Source organism: Amblyomma maculatum, chromosome 8 (genome assembly GCF_055883805.1).
Source record: "Amblyomma maculatum isolate TAMU_Amacu chromosome 8, ASM5588380v1, whole genome shotgun sequence".
NCBI classification, from domain to species: domain Eukaryota; kingdom Metazoa; phylum Arthropoda; class Arachnida; order Ixodida; family Ixodidae; genus Amblyomma; species Amblyomma maculatum.
In genome coordinates, this window is record NC_139351.1 from 66,917,787 (window position 1) to 66,940,278 (window position 22,492).

General features: G+C 48.1%; 1 protein-coding gene across 3 annotated transcripts in view; it reads left to right on the forward strand.

The window, feature by feature from the left end:
• dop (microtubule-associated serine/threonine (MAST) protein kinase dop) overlaps window positions 1-22,492 on the forward strand; it is a 364,897-nt gene that overhangs the window by 143,350 nt on the left and 199,055 nt on the right. The window lies entirely within an intron of this gene.

The window sequence follows — 22,492 nt, forward strand, 5'->3', positions numbered from 1 at the left end:
GAAAATATACATCGTGGCTGTAGTGCTGATGCTGCCTAAAGCCACGGCGCCATTCTGTGACCGTGTTCGCTTATATTTAATCTCTCTTTTTTCGTACTTTAAAATTAAAGACCACTTTTCTTTTGCGGATGTTTTCTTAGCGTCTTTCTTCTTCTTATCGCTCTAGCTTGACCACTATAGCTTTATCTTGACCTAGTATAAGTTTGAGAGGCTAATTGTATCCTCAAATGTTATCGGCACACCAAAAAGCTCCACTTAAGGTACCGTTCAGGAACATTTAAAGACCAGCCCGCAGACTCCACCGTTCCGCCACTAGTGGGGATGTAGCGCTAAGCCGAAGCCGCATTAACATTTACGAAAGGGGCGGTTATTTACGTGCTTTAGACAAATCTCATCAACATTCACCTAATCGGTCCGGGAGAACGCAGATTCTATTTTTCAAAACTTAGCCAGCTGGGCATCCTGTATACCCTGCTCTCGCTCATCGTGCGGCTTCCCATTGTTATTCTTCCCGCGGCCGCACATAACGATAGCCTGCCATCGCACCAGCCTGATTTACTGCGCCCAATGTAGCGCTCGCTTTTGTCTCCCAAGAAGCGCGCGTTCTGCTCCGCCCTCCCTCTCTCTCTCTCCGTCCCTCGGTTGTTCATGGGCGATGGCATTATTTTTCCGTAAGGCCACGGCAACAGGACGGCTAGGGAGGGGGCATAACTGGTGCGGACGTCAAGATGACTGCGCCGCGTTTCCCCCTCTCTACTTTTACCTCGTTGTTGGTCTAGCTTACCGCAGCCGTTTGCCCGTGGCGGCCGTATCTCTGTGGGTCGTGTAAACAGGCCGCTTCCCGGCGTGTTGATGTAGCATAGGGGGAGCCAGTATCTTTTCTGCCGCAAGAAAGCCTTCCGCGCGGTAAGCGTGTGGCTGCGCACGACAGATATGTGTTTGCGCCTGGTTCCGCTGACGCACTGCGCAAGGGCAGAACAGCTGGAAAGGCGGGAAATGAACAGCGGTGGAAGAAAGGAAAACACCGGGAGCGAATATAAGGGACGTACAGAGGGAGGTAGATGGAAAAAAGAGTGAGTGAGTGAGTACCCAAACACGTAAAGGAAGTAAGTGTAGAAGTGAAGTGGGAAGGAAAAAGAGCAACAGAGGCACATTTTAAAAATCAAAATATGGACTCGAAGGAAGGAAGGAAGGAAGGAAGGAAGGAAGGAAGGAAGGAAGGAAGGAAGGAAGAAGGAAGGAAGGAAGGAAGGAAGGAAGGAAGGAAGGAAGGAAGGAAGGAAGGAAGGAAGGAAGGAAGGAAGGAAGGAAGGAAGGAAGGAAGGAAGGAAGGAAGGAAGGAAGGAAGGAAGGAAGGAAGGAAGGAAGGAAGGAAGGAAGGAAGGAAGGAAGGAAGGAAGGAAGGAAGGAAGGAAGGAAGGAAGGAAGGAAGGAAGGAAGGAAGGAAGGAAGGAAGGAAGGAAGGAAGGAAGGAAGGAAGGAAGGAAGGAAGGAAGGAAGGAAGGAAGGAAGGAAGGAAGGAAGGAAGGAAGGAAGAAGGAAGGAAGGAAGGAAGGAAGGAAGGAAGGAAGGAAGGAAGGAAGGAGGAAGGAAGGAAGGAAGGAAGGAAGGAAGGAAGGAAGGAAGGAAGGAAGGAAGGAAGGAAGGAAGGAAGGAAGGAAGGAAGGAAGGAAGGAAGGAAGGAAGGAAGGAAGGAAGGAAGGAAGGAAGGAAGGAAGGAAGGAAGGAAGAAGGAAGGAAGGAAGGAAGGAAGGAAGGAAGGAAGGAAGGAAGGAAGGAAGGAGGAAGGAAGGAAGGAAGGAAGGAAGGAAGGAAGGAAGGAAGGAAGGAAGGGAAGGAAGGAAGGAAGGAAGGAAGGAAGGAAGGAAGGAAGGAAGGAAGGAAGGAAGGAAGGAAGAAGGAAGGAAGGAAGGAAGGAAGGAAGGAAGTGAAGGAAGGAAGGAAGGAAGGAAGGAAGGAAGGAAGGAAGGAAGGAAGGAAGGAAGGAAGGAAGGAAGGAAGGAAGGAAGGAAGGAAGGAAGGAAGGAAGGAAGGATTGAAAAGGTTTTAAGGAGCGAATGTGCAATGGATTAATGGGTTTACGGCATATGTCCTTTTTTCGAGGTTCGTCTGGTGGATTGTCGATCCTCAGGACGCATTCATACCAACTAATCCGTCGAGTCATAGTCTGGGAGATCACCAAGGAATAAACAACGAAGGAAGGAGGCGTGACATTGAAAGGGAAATCAGAACCAGGAAAAATATAACTCGTGACACTATGAGTCACTTCTTCGATTATCATCCGCTGACGATGGTTAGTCATCTTCATTCTCGCGTAGAATTCATCTAAAGGCATGCAATCATCTCTTTTCATGACGCCGGGGCAATTTGCAGCCCTTCAGATGTTTCCCGGGCACGCCTAATTCGTTTCGTAGCATTCCAGCGTTCCGAACTGGTAGAAGTATTGTCAGACTCACTGGCCGCACTAGTGGAGAGAGAAAGAATGCGTATGCGGTGTGGGTCCCAAGTCACGCCGAGCTTTTCTTTTTTTTTCTTTTCTTTTTTTTTTATCGTTCCATAACCCAGAGGGCTATGGAACGAAAAATGGTAGGGGTAACATTAAGAGATAGAAAGCGTGCAGAGTGGGTCAGAGAAATAACTCAAGTTACCGACATTCTAGTGGAAATTCAGAAGAAGAAATGGACATGGGCAGGACATGTAGTGCGAAGAGAGGATAACCGAGGGTCGCTGAGGGTAACAAACTGGATTCCAAGGGAAGGAAAGCGTAGCAGGGGGCGGCAGAAAGGTAGGTGCGCGGATGAGATTAAGAAGTTCGCAGGGGTCAAGTGGATGCAGCTAGCACAGTACCGGGTTAAGTGGAGAAATATGGGAGAGGCCTTCGCCCTGCAGTGGGTATAATCAGGCTGATGATCATGATGATGATGATGATTGATAATTATACCTGCTCTCATTCTGCGTTCTGTCTGATCACTCAGTTATATCACTTGCGCGGTGTGCGTCGGGATGAAAGCGATTGAAACTCCTCGCCGTGTAGGGGTGCCAGTTCACCAGTACCTTATTTAAGCAATGTCTCTTCGTGCCCGTTATACCCACTACTGGTATACAATTCGTGTTTATTTTGCTTGTGCTGTCCCAAAGAGAAATTACGCTTTGACGGCATACCTTGCAGCACTCGGAATAGGTGAACCGCTCCTAAATAGATGAGACAATATAGATATTTAGCATACCGTGATCCGCGATCCGCCACCGTGACCCTCTACCGCTCGTGGGCGGGGCGCACAAGCTGATTTGCTCCGATGCGGCAGGTCAGTGTGCCGACATCAAGTATGTGGCGCCATCTATCGGCATCAAAGGGATCGGGGCATGCGCAATGGAACGCACGGTGGCGGATCACGGTAGCGGATCGCGGATCATGGTGTGCTAAATCTCTATTGGTTCGCGCTGAACCGGTACGGAACGGAACACTTTATTAACACACAGTCAGTCGCTAATATAGGAGCGAGATGTGGTGTTATTATTTTTTTTTTTGTAATTTTATTCTTCAAACCCACGATCAGCTGAACGGGGTTTCAACTCTGGTGTCTGAATGGAGCAATAAACCCCATTTTGAGCGTCCGCAGCGTATTCGCTTTCGCTATTCGCACTTCGATCTATAACCTAGCGGTTTTCCACCTTCCGTGGTTAACTTGATTCTGTGGGCGGTCGATGCTGTTTCGTTTGGTCTTTGTTGTTATCGTTTGCCGACCGGTAACGAAGCTAGCCCAACTTTCAGCGGCATTCGTGTTGCTTTCACTCGTTCCCATTCACTCATTTTTCCAGGCACCGAAGGCGGCACTTTTTTCTCGCTCGCTGGGTAGTCAACGAGAAGTTTAAATGCACAAACCCAGGTCAGTTCAGTTCAGTCGTTCAGTCGTGTCCGACTCTTCGTGACCCTATTGACCATGTCACGCCACGCTTTCTGGTCTCTCACTATCTTCCTAACATCACATAACTTCATCTGCAGTGCCTCGAGGATGCCATCTAACCATCGCGTTCGCTGCCTACCCCTCTCCTCTCTTCTCATCATATGACCAAAGTAGCTGAGCTTTAACTTTAGAATTTGACCCTCCAATGAGCAGTCAGGGTTTATGGTCGACAATATTGACTGATTTGATCTTCTGGCAGTCCAAGGAACTCTCAAGAGTCTTCGCCAGCACCACAATTCAAACGCGTCAATTCTTCGGCGGTCAGCCTTTTTCACAGTCCAACTCTCGCATCCATACATCACAACTGGAAAGACCATAGCACGAGTTATACGGATCTTGGTTGGCAGACTAATGTCTCTGCTCTTTACTAGGCGGTCAAGGCTAACCATTGCTCTCTTTCCCTGAAGCAGGCGTCTCCTAATTTCATGGCTGCAGTCTCCTTCCGAGGTAATCTTGGAGCCCAGGTACTGTTTCCTTTTTTATCCAATACTATAGTGTAATATCCTAAATAAATATATTGGGATAAATCACAACCCTGCAAAATTCTCGTCTTTCGAGTTTTGGTTGCTGTCGATAGATGGCGCCGCATTGGCATGGCGTCCTCGTTCTTAATTTATGTTTCAGGGTAATGCACTTTTTTCACCTTCCCCATGTACGATGGGAGGCGCAATTAGGGCACTGTGTTCATTAGACTAACGGTCAGCCAGGGAGGCCGGTCGGTTTCCTTGATTGAAGCCGTGCGGAGGCCATGCATCTGTGTCCAAGATGGAAGAAAAAATTCCGATGCTACCGTGTTACCCTTTGGTTTGTGGTGTAGTTACCCTCCATAATGAGCCTAACTGAATTACACGGCCAGTAGGAAAACTGACAAGCCTTCTAAAAAATTTTCAAATAAAAAATTGCCTGAGTTAGCAGTTGTGTCAAGATCGCAGCGAAAAATGAACTGTCTGCCGGCTGTCTTGCTGAACTTGCATTGCTTTTGAATAACAATTACTGGAAAGTGTACTTTTCACGCTAACGGAAACGCCAAGATATGCCAGGATTGCCATGTTAAATAACCACAAAGGTCAGTAATTCATTCTTCAAAAACTGTATTTGGCGAAAAACAAAACCGAACTATCGTTGTGAAATAAAAGCCGAAAAAGGTAAGCGGAATGTTTAATAACTACAAACCGAAAAGCCTAACATCTATTGCTACCATAAAGTTTTCTAATTAGAGACAGATCGTTGCGCTGCGCGTCATTCAATCTATAGACGGTCTAAAGCACGCTGGAAAGATGTGCCCTTTCGTGCTTTCTTGACAAAGTGAGGACCGTGATTAGACTGCGTTGTTTACGTCGTCGATAACGTGGCAAATATGTATTAACTACGTCGTTAATAATGGGCAGACTTAGCCCTTCCTTATTCGGGAAATGATATTAGAGCGAAAGCCCTTAATGCCTCATTGTTGTCAGCACGAGCTACATGTCGGCAGAGGTGGTGGTGGTGGTGGTAGTGGTTATTTATTGTATATACAAAAGGAAAGAAAAGATTGTATGTACAAAAGGAAAGAAAAGCCAGCCCCGGTATCTGCTATCTGATATTTGAAGCACCTGTACTGGGGCGGCGGAAATAAAGGGATAGCGAGGAAAAGGTAGAGGAAATCAAAGAGGTGAGCGATAGGGAGAAAGAAAAGGGTAGGTAAAAATAAAAGAAATATATACACTATGGTACAGTATACAGTAGGGTGTCACACTTTCTAGAGCGCACCATATATGGGCATTGGTAAACGGTAACTAATTGAACAGCAGCTAATTGTTTGAGTAGTAATGAGTAACATGGTAGTTAGGCAATTAGACAGTTTACAAATCAGCCGATCAGTAATAGTAATCAGCTAGTTGGAATAATGATATAATTACTTAACCAATTAATCAACCTAGCAACTAATTAAACTTAATTACCTTATCAACTAGTCGTTTATTAGCCAATTAATTCGTGACGTCACCAAATTGAGCGATGACACCACCAAGTTGTGCAGTTTGTCATACTGCGAAATGGGCGGTAACGTCACCGGCGGTGTAGTAAACTGCATATAAAGACGCCGTAGCTCCGCGTTTCGCCATTTAGCGTTGGAGATCCCGTGCGTGAGCATGCTTCGTGCCAAGCAGTATGCACAACAGTGCGCCATTAAAGGCTTTCGCCTTGCAGCACTTTAGGCTGCCAAAGTGGCCCCTGAATGTTCTTTCTTCCTGCGTATATGTGTACCGTGTGAACGAACGTAGGACGTGAATTTTCAAAACGACCCTAACGGAACGTGTGTATATATTTCACAATTCCAACGAGGAAGGTTTAAAACTGTAGCGCTTTATGCGAATAACAATTTTGGAAAAAAAAAATAAAAAATTCTCTTTAGAGTATGCCCGCGTAAAGTGAACAAAATGACCTGGTTATAGTTTTATATCAGGCATATTTGGCGCTCGTTTAGACCCGTTCTTTTCTTCCAGTTTATTGCAAATTATAGCTTTCAGGCCGTATTTGATTCTAAAAAAATTTTTGTAATATTTCTTGATGAATGTTTAGTTTACAGTCGCATTACGTTTTTCCGGCATATCCGCAGTGACAGAAATTCTCTTCAACAAGCTCATGCAGACGATGGCTTCAGCGTTCCCATTTGGGGACTCTATGTGTCTACTATGGTTCTCTTACAGGGGCTCGAAATTCGTGTCATCGAGAATATGTTCGCTTTTTCACTTCCTATAACCGCGGCCAGATGGCGCCGCATTCGCCAACGACGACCGTTTCTCACTGCCTCGTATATTTGGTAATCCGTTATTTCGAATCCCGGTTTCGTTTTCTCGAGACGGGTGGAAACCGTGCTCCTCGAACTGCTTCCTCGGCGTTCTGGTCCTTGTTTGGCGCATTTCCTACGCGTTTCCCTTTCGATTTTACCCTCCTCCTTTTCAGCCTTGCGCTCTTTTTCCGCCGACATTTTCGGATCGAGACGGGAGAGCGCGGTACTGGCGAGAAAAAAAACAACCTAAAAGAAGCGCGTTCACGCGCGCGCGCGCCGGCGCTTGCAACCGGGAGTGGGAGTGCCCGTTGGAGCAGCTCCGCCGCTGCGGCCGCGCCCCACCAGGCGCATTCGCGCGCTCCTCCTGCTCGGCGCCGGGTTTCGGCACACCCGGTACTCTGCTCACCTGAGCAACGGCGCGCGCGCCTCGCTGACTCCATGTCGGTGTACTGCCCCTGAAGACTACCGGGCTCCACCCTTGCTGAAGGAGCGTGTTCCGGTGTCACCTTCTGAATCCCTTCAGCTCTTCTCTTCTTGGTGTCTTCTTGGAAGGGTTACGCGCTGCCGTTTTATTGCTGCTGTTGTTGCACTGTGGGTGTCTCTGGTGCGGTGCTTCGTCGATGTTGCCAGCTGACTTTTATTGCTGAGTTGTGGCGCTGGGTTCGGCGTGACTTTGTTTTTTTTTTTTCGTCGCGGATGTGTCAGCAGTGGTGGTGATTTAACGGTTTAGTGACTTTCTTCGCTGCTTTTTGGTGCTTGTGCGTCACTCTCTGCGTGCCTGACAGCCGGACGTGGGAAACCGTGGGAGTCGGCCACGGAGTGCATGCCATCCGTGGGAGTACAGTAATTGCCGGAGGGACTGTGTAGAGTGAGAGCGATTGGCAAAACTCTCATTTACTGGCTTGTGGCAATTTACTGTGACACCTGTGGGAAGCGGATGCCAGTGTCCGGGTATTGATTGCATCGGCGATTGCTGCCGATCGGAAAGATTGCAGAAGTGACTTCGTGGTGACATTTGACCCGTGGCTTTCTTTCGGAGAGCGTGAGTGACGATGAGCGCAGTGTCCAGCCGTTCTGTGAAGCTGTCAGGCTTACAAATTCGTCTTGTTGCTTGTGACTTCCGTCTCCCGCAGCACGATTTTGGTTTCGCTCAGTGAACGTACATGTCCTCTGTTCCGAGGGCGGGATTTATCCGTAGTGGGTGCGATCTGGTGCAGAGGATGAACAGCCATCGTTAAGTCGACTCGGTGCAAGTGATTTGTGGTGCTCTGCGGTGGTGGCGATTTGAGTGATTCGGGCGTGTCAACTCAGCGGATCGGATCGACCGTGTGAAGTGTTGTGTGGTGCTGTTTTTAGTGGTTCGGGCTTGCGATCCGAGTGGAGATAGGGTAACAGCGCCTGGCTGGATAGGTGGTGCGCGGGGTCGTTTCAGATAGCACGACGGCCGCATTCCTTGAGGCGCGCGTTTTACGTCTCGCTTGCCGATTCGGTGACTGGTAACTCGCCTACCTTTTACGGTCTTCTCGTGCCTAATCTTCTGGTTCTTAACATTGCACCTGCCTCGCGACCAAGTTCCTTATCTCTTTATACCGCGCTGTTCTTCTGCGAGCTCTACACTTTCTTGTTCGGTATATTTATTAAGCATAGTGCACCGTTCTTTTGTTGTTGTTGTTGTTGTTAGGTGAAGCTTAGCGTTACTTACTGTTCATAGACTTCTACGGGTGCTGTGTGGCATATCATCGCCGTTGCGTTCCTATTGCATCCATTGAACCTGGTCCCCATTTCTTTTTTGCGGTTCGGAATCGCACCTTGACGTCTTTCGTGTCGCTTTTGTTGCGTAAAACTCGGCTAGGCCTCCCTTTCGTCCTCAAGTTTTTCGGGACTTGTTCACAGCGCAGATTATCATTCTGGAGATTTCCGATAATCGGGGAAAATAAATCGTGCTCTGCCCTCAGCTTGCGCCCCGTGTCGCAAAAGTAGATTTACCCGCTCACCCTTGAGCAGCAACCGCTTATCTGTCTTCGCCCTCGCAAAAGAAAGCCTCTAGAACTTTTGAAACGAGGGCGTAAAGACAGGTGGAGATTGACTCCGTGTTAATATACAAGCATTCGACCTAGCTCCATTTACTGCTGGAAGAGTTCATTCCATTACTGCGGCTGTTTATTTTCCTCCTTTTCTTACCTACTGGCATTGTTTTCCTCCATTTCTTACCTACTGGTATCGCTTTACACATATTTTATTTTTGCATAGAGTCAAGCCGTTTACGATCGCCGATTTAGTTGGAAACGGCGACCTTGAAATCAATTCAAGCCATTTCGTTGGAAATTCCAGCTGCTAATTAGTTTAACTTGAACTTGAGACCCGAAGCGCACCGCGACGCGCATTTTTTCGCGAGGGATCTCGTGCGAGCCAAACCCGTGATAAATTGCTCTTCCTCCAGAGTTCCTCTTTTTCAGACATTTTGTGAGCGCGGAGATCCGTCAAATCACTTACTTTTTTGCCCTCATTCAGAGCTCTGACCTCCGCGAAATCACCGCCCTGCAACGGCTTTCTCTCGAAACGTAGTCAGCAAAAGAGGAAGAAAAAAGGATAAGAAGGAGCGCTCGCTCGGAAAGCGTTGATCGAACACCACGCGTTGTTGTCCAGTTAAACGCTTACACAACTCGCTATGCAGCCAACACCTTGCGTACGATAGATCGCTCGGCGGCTCTTTTTCTTCCCCCTCGAAGCAAGAAAGCCAGCGTTCTTCTTTCTGGTTTTATTCATCGCTTCCTCTCTCCACGACAAGACGAATTGTTACTGGCCGGCGCGCCAGGCAGGCACGCGAGCACGTCGTCGCAGGCATTGTGTAGAGAGTTCGCGAAAATCCGCGTTACCCGCACCCAAGACAAGTCGACGTCGAAGTGTGTGGTGGTGGTCGCCGTTTTATCACTTCGGGATCTTGCTTTATCACCTTTTCCTCGCCGATTCGCCCATCGGCTATATGCTCTTTAAGGCCAATATATTCACGACCCCGGAGGACTTGCTCCACGGTGTATTTCTCGTAAGCCGGGCGCGCCTTACCTGGCTCCTATAGGCGCATGTCTACAGCGGTCGATGGTAATTCGATAGTGGATTGATTTATCGCCTCTGAGCGGAGCCCGGGGGGGGACCACCTGCTGGGACGTAGTTGCCCTGAATAGCGAATTTTGTTTTTACACTTATTTCGGTGGTTCTGAGGCACGTGCCAACAGAAAGGCACACTCGAATAAGGAAGTCGGGTGTTATTTTTATTCGGTGCTCGCCTCAGAGTGGTGGTCATTGGCAATCGATTACAGCTAAGCGACGAGGGTAGCCGGAGCGAGATAACTGGTTCTGCCTGCCCCGTCGAGGCCGTGTGCGTATATCTCCAAGGTTTAGGTTTAAGTACTTTCTGTCGTAGCGTTGCTTTTTTTTTTTTTTAACCTGTGTTTAAGCCCTTGATTTTCAGGCTAGCCGTGGCTAAACCCGAACCCCTTAAACAGTATACGGAGAAGGCGCGCATAGACCGGATAACCTACTTTAAATACAGATTGATATAATTTTGTCCTTATCGACGAAACCGTAACTACTCTGAACATTTAAAAGCTTCGCTTGCCGTCTTAACTGCTGAGTAGCCTGATAGGATTTACTTTCTGTTCCTTTGATTGATCGGTTGCATGTGAGCGTTACGCCCACATTTCACTTAACCTATTTTCCACCTTTGCAGCAGGTTTTAGCAAATTGCTACCGAAGTCATCAGGCGGTGTCTCACATCCGTTTTATTTGCGCAATCATTACTGAAAGGTGTCCTGAACAGCATTGCCCTGAACTCATTCGTGAGAAATATTCAGAGAGGGTTGAATCTCCTTTCCGAGTACAGTACGTGTACAGGGCTATTGTGCACTATTTTTCTTTTTATTATAGTTCGTTATTTCTTGGCATATCTGCTGCGGGCGTTTTGTCTTTATCGTTCCCCGGCGCCGTTTGTCAACCAGAAAAAAAAGGCGCCAAAAGCGGCAGGAAGTGACGTTGCCCAGGAAGAAGGGTCTACTAATTTTCTCTGCACCGTGTCGCTTGCTTTTTTCGCGTACGCGATCGTGCGAAAAGTCGGTCGGAAGCAACTCTGCGCTTCACTTGATACAGGACAGGGCTCGTTCGGGCGTACGTCCTATTGTCTCTCTGTTTTTCACCCCAAATCCTTATCGTGTGCTGCTCCGAACGCCGTTCTTTCTGTCGTCTGCCACGCTGTCGGCTCCGTCGTCTGCTCTTCCGTTCGTTTCGTCTGTTTGTGGCACGCTGACGTCTGCTATTCCGTTTGCTCCGTCTGATTGGTGCGGTGTCTTCTGTTATTCCGATTGCTCCGCCTGAGTTTGGTGCGTTTACATGTGCTATTCGGTTTAGGGTTAGGAAAGTTCTCTGGTCCAACTGTGTTAATTTGCTCCGTAGTACCTGGCCTTACATAATTGCCAACTAAATAAAGTTCTCTTTGTTCTGTAATAGTAATTGCGAATTGCTCGGATGGTTCCTGGTGATCATATGTTAAGCATTATCTTGTTTGCTGTCAGTCTAATAAAGGCGTTCTCTTTTTCGTGATTCTGGGGCCCAGTGGGTAACGTCGTTAGCGTGATCGGTTATCACAGGATACGCCTTTTTTTTTTTTTTTTTTATCCTATCTGGAGCTTCACTTGAGCCGACTGATCTCTTCGTCTTCTGCAGCTGTCCAAATATCCTTAACGTCCCGTCCCGTCTCTCCCGCATTACGCTCACTTTTTCCCCCAACATATTTTTCACTTAGTTCTTTCTAAGCCTGACAGATCGGACATATTTATTCTCTTTTTTTTTTCTATTTCGCTGCGTCTCAACCTTCGGCTGTTCTCTGTTTTTTTCTTAAGTGCAGTGACAATAACTTATCATTTATAAAAGGATTGCCGTGTCATATCCTTGCGGCAAGCGCATTTGCAAGCCTTTCGAAGCTCAAAGCGTCTTCAAAGCTGTACCTTCCCAGTGTTCTTCGAACACTCTGCTCTAGATTTATCGCAGCCTCTATTAACTTTCTTTTAAATATGCTCGTCTTTTGCTGGCTCTTCTTATTTCCTTTTTAGGCTCCGAAAAATTTTCACCTCGCCGTCAGTGTTGCGAAACACTTTCCTCGGTAATCACGAAATACGGCGCTTTTTTTCTTGTTCTAGTTCCTTCAGAACCGTAGCGCCGGTTGGTCGGTATCTCTCCGCTCTGACGCGCGTTTAACTCTGCTTAGTCGTCGTTAACGACTACAAACTACGCACCTTACGGGATACGTTACATAGGATTCCCAGACAAAAACTGTCTTGCCTTGCTACGAAAGCCGCCTACCACCCAACGCCGTTCGTGAAGACGTTTCCGTATTTCGCTGAAAATAAAGAAAAAAAAAAATATCTAAACAAAGACAGAAGTCCTGCCATTTAGCGCAGGCGACGTTCGTTAATTAGCTCGCAGTGTCCAAATGTCTCGGCGGGACAGCTCGATCGTAAAGTCGGCGGAAACTTGGCTCGGTTAATACGCTCCGGTGAGGAGAAAAAAAAAAAAAAAAAGTCGACCGTGACACGCGATTTCTAAACGCTGCGTCGTCGCTATCGCCTTTCTCGGTTTCGACTTTTGTCTCGCTTAAAATCACGCGAAACTGACTTCTTGCGCCTGGCTCGTTCGACGTATCCGATTAGCAGCGACACGAGCCATATCGAGCCAAGCTGGCACGAGCCAAGCAGGCACAGTGCGCGAGTAATTCCGTCTCCGTTAGTGTCGCACCATTTTTCGTCTGCCGAGTGTCCGCGGAATCACATACCACTTAGGCCCTTATCTATTCGTTCATTCGTTTCTTTTTCTCTCTCCTTATTACCCCGTGCCCCAGAGAGTAATGAGAGTAGCTTAACCCGCGCCTGGGATACGCGGAATCTGGACCTTGATTTTCTTCCTCTCCCGTTGCTGCGTTCGTCGTTTGCCCGAGTATGTGGAGTAATTAGGTCACTCTGCCGGCGGCGTCCGATGCGCGCTCCAGGCACCAATTACTAATTCCTAACCCTTTTTTTTCTTTCTCGGCCCGTCATTCGCTCATACGCGTAGTGGCAACGCCCCGGACCCCCTGCTTCGCTCCGTCGTCTGCGTATAGAGCATTTGTTCGTCTGCTCTGTATACCGACGGGTAGCAGACGACGCGGTTATCTCGGCTTCGTTTCTCGGATAATCTCGCGGCATCCGTGAGCTCTGATACTCTGTATCGTGCGAAGTCTCTTAAGAACTTTCGGACAATACTCGCGCTGCTGACGCGAAAGCCGGTCGGATTGACCCACTACAGCTGCGCCTTTTGTTGGTTTCTCTTGCGGCTTCTGGCTTCGTCTTGCGCGTTTTCGTCTGCTACGGCGAAAAAATAGGTTCCCTTCTCTCTCCAGCTTATCCAAGTGTTGTAACAGTCGCTACAGGCGCTTCTTGGCCGGGCTGAAAAGACAACGGTGATATCTGAAAGTGGCAATTTTTTCGGAGGCTTTGCCAGCTCCCATGAACGTCTGGCGTTTTTGATAGCTTTGCGGCGCAAAAGTCGTTATCTCTGTCGTCTGCGCGCAATTGAACTTGATTTCTTTCTCTCTCCTTGTCTGCTGTTCCAGTGGGGAAGCGTTTGATCCAAGACTTGCGGGAGTTTGTGGCGGTGGGTAGCTTTTGAGGCGATTCTGTTCTGTCTGGGGCGCTTCGGGGGATCATCTTGTCTGGTTGCGCACTCTCGAGTGCTTGAGCCCCGACTCCAGAAAGATCACTGATTCTGTTCTCTTGCTTAACAGAAAGATTTCAGCAATTCGGCCGCCGGTCAACTTAGCTCAACTTATTTATCTTTCCTTTTTCCTCTACATTGGTTGGCCAACTTTGAAACCTCTCTTTCTTGAGGATCGTGCGTTTGTTTCCAAAGGCTCCCCACATACTCTGTTGTTTTTCTTCTGTCTACTTCTGCCGTGATGGGCTTCTGTTTGGGGTAATTCTAGCAGCTTACAGTAGAATTCATATTTACCAGCGTAACGCCGTTCGGAAGCAATCCCGTTATTTTATGGCGAGTTGCTGAAGCTCCAAGGCACTTCAGATTATCGATGAGCGTATAACCATTTGTGCTTTCTTGCCATATAACCTTCCACTGGTTTCCGCTGTATCCTCGCTGTCTCCTCTCGTAACTTCAGCTAAGCGTTGTCTGTTTCCGCTAGCATTTCTTCAACCAGTTTTTCGGGCCTCAGCTTGGAGTGCTGTAGAATCCTATTTCGATTCCCTTTATCTCTCTCTCTCTCTCTCTCTACAGTGTGGTAGTTTAAGCGGCGCTTAGATAGTCTCAATTGCTTTCTTCATTTTATTCGAAATAAGATCGCCGTCGTTTTCTGATCCTCATTTTTCAGCGGGCTGAACTTGCACGTTAGCTTTTTCCTCTCTCTCTCTTGCACGTTTCTCGCGCTCGTCAAGCTTAGTTAACCCTAACCACTCTACGCTCATGCCGACAGGAAGCAGCGGAAAGTTGATCTACCAGGCTAGAGCCGAAATAATATCTGATTATCAACAGGCCTAGCTGAGTGTCAGCCTTGTTATTCCTGCAGTGCGTTGATCGAATTCACCTACCTTATCTTACTCTACGAGAGGCGCCTTTCCGATCCCTGTTATCTCCAAGCCCGTTTCTCTGTGTAAACAGAACTTTACCTTCCAGCTGTTGTTTCCCGTTTGTTTTTGCTCGTCTCGATCCGCCCTTCCTCCTCTGAGCGATTCTTGCAAATTTGCTCATCTGTCCTGAGGTAATACTTTCTCCCGAACGTCGTCTGCTTTTCAGCACGTATTTGTTTTTTTTCATCGATACTTTGGCTCTCGAAGAGGCTTGCGCCGCTTTTGGAGTGCTCGTGTCAAAGCATCGGGCCTGAATCCCGTGTGCGAGGAAAGGCAAGGCGACGTCCTCTTTTCTAACTGACGGCCGCGTCAAAACTTTCCCCACGCCATCTCTCTCTCTCTCTCTCTCTCTCTCTCTCTCTCTTCCGCATTATTAGCGCCAGGGAGTGTCCTTCAGTGTATTATTTTTTTTCTTCTCAGTCATCTTAGGCAGACAGCGCCGTCTTCGCGTGACATCCTGCGCTTTCTTCGTCTTTCCCTTGAGATTTTTTGTTTGTTTTTTTTTTTTTTGAACTTCCCTCCGCTGCATCTGTCTTGGCTTCAGCAGCGGAACTTCGCTAACGACGACGCCTGTCTTCGCACCGATATATACCTGTCTCATAAGTCATATACCGGTGCGGAGTTTTTGTCTGTCCCTCGCCAGAAACACTCCGGCGGCGTACGTGGAGAGGCCCTTTTAGCAACGTTGCCTGTTGCTGTTCTTGCTGCGCATAGTGTGTCGTGGTCGTGCAGCTTATCCAAGATTAGTCGTCGCCTTTTTTCTCGTTTTCCTGTTAGCAGAAAAGAGAAAAAGATAAATAATCCTGCCTTGCCGAGGCTGCTCTTAAGGAGGACTGTAGCAACTGCGCCCGTATCGAGGTAAGCGAACCAAAGACGTGTGGCGTATAGAGTTTACTAAACCACCGCTGCTGGCCTAACTAGCATATTTCGTAGCGCTCGATCGGGACTGTGTTGGTTTGTTAAGCGTCCAGCGGGGCCGTTAGTAGTGAAGCGGTTATTCAAAGCTTATTCGATTGACCAATAGGGAGGCGACGGCGTTTATCTGGCCCTGTTTGAACCACCCTCGGAGGGTATTTTTTTTGTTTTTTGTACTTTATTGGTGAAGCCTAACTCTTGTGTCGAACTTCCCGAGGTGCGAAATATTCCACTGGTAGTTCTTGTATTTGTCGTCTAATTTCCGCCCCGAATTTCTGGAGCTTTTGACCCGTATTTTCTTTAAGTTGAATTTGTTTTTTTTTTTTTTTCGGTGGTAGTCGGGTGAAGTGGAGCTTTTCCAGACTTGAAGCGGCGCTTGAGAGAGAGAGAGAAAAAAAAAGACGCGTTTAAGGGATGCTTAATTTTTCATGAACGTTCGTCTACCGCGGTGAAGAAATAACGAGTTGTTCGTCTCTACGGCCGTTTCTATCGTAAGGTCCGACCTTACGTCTTTCTTTTTTTTCGTTCTGTTTCCCAACTCAGTCCGCTTAGTACAAACGAATTTTGAGGTATTACCCTGTGCAGGCTAAGAGGCGACTGGCTGTAACACGATTAGTTAACGAAAAAAAAAAAAAAAAAACAGTGCGAGGACTGTCAAACGAACTCGGTCTTGAATTCTCGGTTCGTTTAAGACCATTTGTCTGGTCCGACAGGTCAAACAATTCGCTTTTATATTTCTTTGTCATTTACATAGTTCTGGCTCGACAAGCTGTAGTCCTTCTCCGGACATCTGCTGAACACATACTCAGTCAGGCTGGGAACGTTTGTTCAAACTTCGGGCGCTTTTTTGTACCGCGCTTTGGGTCTCATGAATGAGTTAGGCCGACTGTTTTATATCTCCTTTTCGTAGCAAGGTTGGCTCGCAGCAATTGAATCGACTGGCTGCTCTACTGCGGTGTGGACCGTTTAAGGCGACGCTGTCGGGACATTGAAAGCACGGCTAGAGCGTTTTTTTTTTTTTTTTTTTTTTTGTCTTTTTCGGACGGCGGCTTCATCTGGGGCTGAAAAAAGAAAGAGCAAAAATCAGCGGTTTATATATTTGCATTTGCGTACGACGGGAAGAAATACCAATCTTAACTACCGGTTTCGCCTTCCCGTTAGTCGTGGTGGCTTCACGGAGTCATATTTGGTCCCACACTGTGCGCTAAATATATTATAGCTGCACACGTGCAGTTTATTGCAACTTTGAGGAGCAAAAACAAAAAACAAAAAGGACTATCGGGCGATCCGGTTTACGCACGCGAGAGACTTTCAGCCAGCCTAATTGGCTCGTTTTCAATTTCCTCCTTTCGTCGGCACTCGCGGGGCAGCGCGGTGCGGTATACGCATCTTCGGACCTGTCTCCCTGTTTCAGCCGGCGATTGGGAGGATCGAACTCTCGTTGCATTGCGCAACTGAGGCGTAGAACGTATGAGGCAAGATCCTGCTCCCAGCCTACTGTCGTCTCGGTAATGAGAAATTGATTTCGGGGCTGTTCTTCGACTTCCCGTTCTCCCCGGCACACTGGTTGAGGAAGAGAAGAAAACGCTAGGACACCGACCGGGAAGCGGTGTGTCTACCGAAGAAGCGTCTTTCTCTCTCTCTGTGGTCATCAGTGCCCGAGTCCGCGCGGTGAATTCTTCTTCGTAGCAGTTATTCGTGGTCGCTGTTGTCCTTGTGGTCGGCCGGCAATTTAGCGATACGGTCCTTGTTTTCGCGACATCTGTGTAGAGATATAGAAGAAATGAGGCACAGATGGTAGTCGGACATTTTCATTTGTTTACCGTTGCGAAGGATTGTCGTCTTGCAGTCGTTACTTGTAGTGTCCCTTAAATCTCCGCTTCACTTTCTGCTTGCGCGCACTTGTTTCGAATGCTTGTGACCCAAAGTACAAATGCGCGGTTCTCTTACGTCTCCGCCAACTTATGCGGCGCAGTAACCTTCCTCCCGTTTCGCAATATTTTTTTCTTTTCAAAAAAAACTAATGTTACTTTTTTATTTAAATTGGAAACTTTAAGGCGCGGCTAAATATCGCGAGAGCGTATGAAGACGTCGGTAGCGAAGCCGAGACATATCCTTGAACTCTTTTCGGTCATACTTTTAACGTTTTCACGAACAACATAGTTTTGTTTCCCTTTCACGTGATTGAGATCCCATTAGCAGCGCCGTTTCCCTAATTCGTTCCGACCTTCCCAAATTGGGCAATTGGGGAAAATAAAGCTGGCTAAGCGGACGCCTTCACGATAACACTGCGCGGCTAGTTCTCACCAGGGGCCGCTGCGGTCACGTTTATTCGCGCATCGTTGCTCCTCGCTCATTGCTTGTTTGTTGGTTCCCCAACTTTCCCGTTGGGACTCGTACCAGGCCGCTCGAGTGAGTACCGAAATCGACAGAGTACGGTCTACCGGGCACCGATTTACATACGGGAGCGAGCGGATTCATTTGCAGCACCGCCCCCTCGGGTGTAGTTTCCAGCGCTGTTCGTACAGCATACACAACACTACGTCGTCGTCGATCGGCTCCGTCGCTTCGTTTGCGGCACGTCAACCCGCTCCTCGCCCTTCTCCAGGTGCAGTTGCAGTGCCAGCGCTATTACGTTCCCGTGGTCAGGATAAAGTATTCCTCCGTTCGCTGCTTGTTTCTCCTTTATTTTTTTTTAGTCCTCACTTTTTTTTCTCGTCACTGAACTTGTGGTCTGTGGATCTGGCGAAGTTTCCCTGGTTAGCTGAACAAAACCGCGTTCGGCTGGGCACCTTCATCGAAAGCGATATTGAGCCGCCCTCAGGCGCGCGCGAGCGTCTGCCGCTGACAACTTTCAAAACAAGTTCCTCGTCGACGAACACATCGCGATCGATTCGTTCGCGCTAGCCTGACTAGACGCAAACTACTTTGGGAGAAAGTAATTGCGGCTGTAAATGCAACGGTGACAAAGAGGCCACGGAGAAGGGAAACGGGCTCGAACAGGGACTGCGTATACTCTTCGTAAAAATACGCGGAAACAGGAATATTGTGTTGTGGGTGTGTATGTGGATAGGATGCAGGTAATCGAAGACGAAGCACTTATATTAAACTGAAAGTGAGGGCGCATCAACAACAACAACAACAAAGGATAAGCGTAATAAACAGATACACACCTCTCGGAAGTACAGTTGAAGATACACCGACCCGTTCGCCCTCGCTGGCCTCGCTGGCCTCGCGTTTCTAATAGATTGTATTCTTAACTGCGGCTGTTTGTTGATATTCATATATCGAAAAGGTCCCGTTCAGTGGGCCGATATCTGTTTCAGGGCCGTGTGGAAGCGCTCAGCTCTACCTATTACCCAGCGCACGCGTACGCAGAAAAAAGTCTACCTACTAGTGTCACTGTAAACCCGTTAGCTTTTTAGGGACGCTCACGGCACGTGGGTTCTCCCTAAAAGCTCCCTTAACATTTTATAACTATCTTTTAGCGGCTTATACTTAAATGCAGAACAGAATAGAGGCGTGATACGTGAAAAGGACAGGCGCAAGGGACGCAATCATTAATCCCTGTCTTCTTTCTTCTTTGGGGACTGAAGTGAGGGAATAACCGGGAAAAAAAAGGGAAGATAGTTATAAGCTGCGCTCCGGGCGAATGATTTTCAAAATTATCAGAGAGAGGGACAGGTTTGCCGACACGTTCTGAACTGCGGCAGTGTGCCATCGACTGTGCATACTTACTTAATCTGAGTGCGGACTAAGCACGCGTGCCGGTCCGTGTTTTACCGGGGGAAGGGGATCTGGTGAGGGGGATTAAACGGGATCGACCATAATTTCAGGGCGCACGGAAGGCCCAGGAAAAAACGAACGAGCCAAAGAGCTCAGCGTTTCGGTTTTCGAGCACTGATTCCTCTCTTCTTCACGGTGCGAAGGAAAGTACTCGTGCGTCTGGCGACGAGGTGGTTACGAATTTTTCTCGTTTTTGCGATTACAGAAGCGACAAATATTAAGAAAATAAGGGTGGACATACTTCGTGCCCGCTTCCTACGTGACTCAGCGGTTTTTGCAGTAACTGTACTTTTTTTTTTTTTTTTTTTTTTTTTTGAGCTTTCCGTTTGTTCCACAACACGAAGTTTTCGCGCGCCTGGCTTCTCTCCGCTTTCCGGTAATCCGCTTCCCGGAAGCTCCGGCTCTTTTGGGCGCCCCGTGCGCTCCCGTGTTTGCTCCAGAACCGGTGCCTGTTTTGCATACCTCGGCGCATTTATTTGTCTCTGCAACCTGACACTAAAGAAAGGAAGCGACAAAACGGCGGCAGCTTTCGAAAGCGTGCCAGAACACCGGGCGTCAAACGTTGCCCGATCTCGCTCTGGTGCTCCGTCTCTCGGCTCTATCAAGGCGCGGCCGGTCGTCTTTCGGGATTTTCGAGTTTTCCCCCATCGATAAGCCGTTCCTGTCACGTCCGCTTATCGAAAGTTCCGCCGAGCGGCGTTGCTTTCCTGTGCGGGGGTTGGAGACGTCACCTGTTGGCAGGCGCCACGGCGCATAACTAAATGCCGCTGTTGCCTCTGTTTCGTGTTGTCTGCTGACCAGACAAGGTAATAAAACGCAGAATTTCAACAAACAGGACAAACAAGCTACTAGATCTATCCTTACGTCAGCGCAACTTTGCGAACGAGACTTTGCCCAGTTTTTATATGCATGGTCGCCGTACCAACTTTTTGGTTTCTCATCTTTCCGCACAATCACAACTTCTTTTGACCGGGCTGTGAGGTGTTTCCTCTGTACATGAAATAGCTTTCATGCTCTACTTCGTCGCAGGGACATAGTGGCATGAAGGGCACTGGACTGGGAGCTTCTCCAGTCTCTTGAAATTGTAAAGAAACAACTCTGGGATCAGAGTGGGATACGTCTTTATCCGGGCAGGTTCCGCATACTCGACCTTTGCTAAGAGGTGAAAAAAAGGAAACGAAAACATAAAAAAGAAGCTCCTTGTAAATTCCTTTGGCAGGTGCTCCACTTCCGTGTGGTGCTGAGTGAGTCTCGAGCTCTCGTCTGACTTGTCTCTCTAAATACCTTTGTACATTTTTCTCCTCCTTTTTCGTGTTCACGGCGAGCTCTTGTTGTGCGGCCGCTGCAGTTTCGCACACGTTCGGCTTGTGTAAAACAGCCGCCGGAGGAGTTCTCGCGACCTCCTTGGGCTCATCGATATCGTTTATATTTTTATTTTATTTTTGGGATTTCTTCCAGAGTTCTCAAACCGAGGAGAAAGAGACAAGCAGGTCTGGCAAAGTTTTCTGAAGTCTCCCCACCAAAGCTCTCCAAACACTTCTAGCAAAGAAGACAGCGCTCTCGAAAAAATTCCTGCCCCTCAGGGGTTGAAGGAGGACTTTTCTCTTCTTCTCTTATTCTCGTGAGCCGTGGAGCGTGTGAATTATCGCCGCGCCGCTGAGAAAGAATATTTTTCCATTATTCCTATTGCTTGAGGTAATAAAAGATAATTCATTGCTCTCTTTTTTTTTTTTTTTTTTGCCTCAACGTATTTCGATCATACTTAGAAAATTTATTGTTGCCACTCTCGCTTTCCAAGTCGTTCTTTATCGGTAACTTTTCTTTTGAGACCGACCAACGTCGTGCGAGAGGCTATCATTCTAGTTAGTCGCAATGGAGCGCTCGTAGTGCGGCCTTTTTTCGGGGTGTACACCCAACATTTCTTAATAAGCCTCCGTGCCTCCGCATCGGGTCCCGAGCTGAGCACGTGGTGTTCCTGTTTTAAGATATACGTCCCCCTGCCTGGTGTCGTTTATTTTTTTATTCCGCCCGCAGCCTCTAGTGCGATGGAACGTGGATATATGATATGATTCCGTGTGCCTAAAACAAAACGGAAACATTCAACAAAACGAAAGAAACGTAGACATCACCCTTCGTTCGGGTCTCCAGATACTTTTGACTTAACCCTATACAGCTCAATTTATCTCGAGGGGAAACGCTGCGCTTTTCTTTTATTGCGAAGCCCCGCAAAGCACGGTCAATAAACCTTCAATAACCCTTCAATGACCCTTCAATAAATCAATAACCCTAGTTCATTTGCTAGCGCGAAGCTCTGCGGAAACCTAACTTCTGATCGATATATATTTATTTTTTTTTACCTGAAATCAAAGAGGAGCTTCGCGAAATATTTTCTCTATAACCGCGGCGTTCCCGAACACGCTTCGATCCGACGTCAGAGCGCAATGTGTAAGTCACACGATCCGCGACCTTTCTTGTGAGGACTTTGGAGATAAAGGGCGGGGAAAAAGTGGTGCTTCACGACGAATGTGTTCCTCCTCGACAATCAGCCAGCCTCATCGTGGCCGACATCGGCGTCGAAAAGGGCATCCCTCTCATATCTGCGTGAAGAGTTGGTACTGTAGCGAGGAAATAGTGCGTTAATTCATTCACCTGCGTCGGAGGTGTGACTCCTTCCTTGTTGCGGTTCGTGGAAAAAACTAGTTTGGTTACGGGTGTTAGACGCAGCTTGAAAAACGTCTTCGCTACATTGCAGAGTTATTTGGTCCACAGTGACGTCATACACGCACCGTGTTACAGTTTAGAGCTGGGTTACACGGGTTGCTTTGGGGCAACCACCAAGGTACAGACGTCCTCGCTGTGTATTGAAAGGTGGAACCGACAGCTTCACGTCGACTTGGCGTTGTCGGTGTGTACCGTTCAGACGTTTGGAGTGCGCGTGCTATAGAAGGATCGGCGAAACGTGTTTGGTGCTCGGTGTCTCTTTTGTACACCTATCCCGCTGTCAAGATATCGGCGACGCTCGCAAGGCGGCCCATTGTTTTCGCCCCGTATCGTCGTCGGATAACGCCGGTCCCGGCGTTGAAAAAGAGGAAACAACTGTTGCTCTGAAGATGTATATTCCTGCGTCTTGTTACCACGCGCGTGCAGCCAGAGTGTACTGAAAGAACCATTAGCGGCACAGTGCAACGGCTCGTCGCCCGACGTCGCGCTGTCGTCTGCTCCATCACGCGCGGCGTCGTCTGCTCGCTTGTATCGTCTGCACGTGCGCGCCGTTGTCGTCTGCTTGCGCGCGGAACACTGAACTGTCTCTTCCAGCTCACTCCCCCGTACACGTGCCGTATGCTGTGTATATGGACACTGTATATCGTCTGAAAAACTGACGCGGCTTGTCGTCC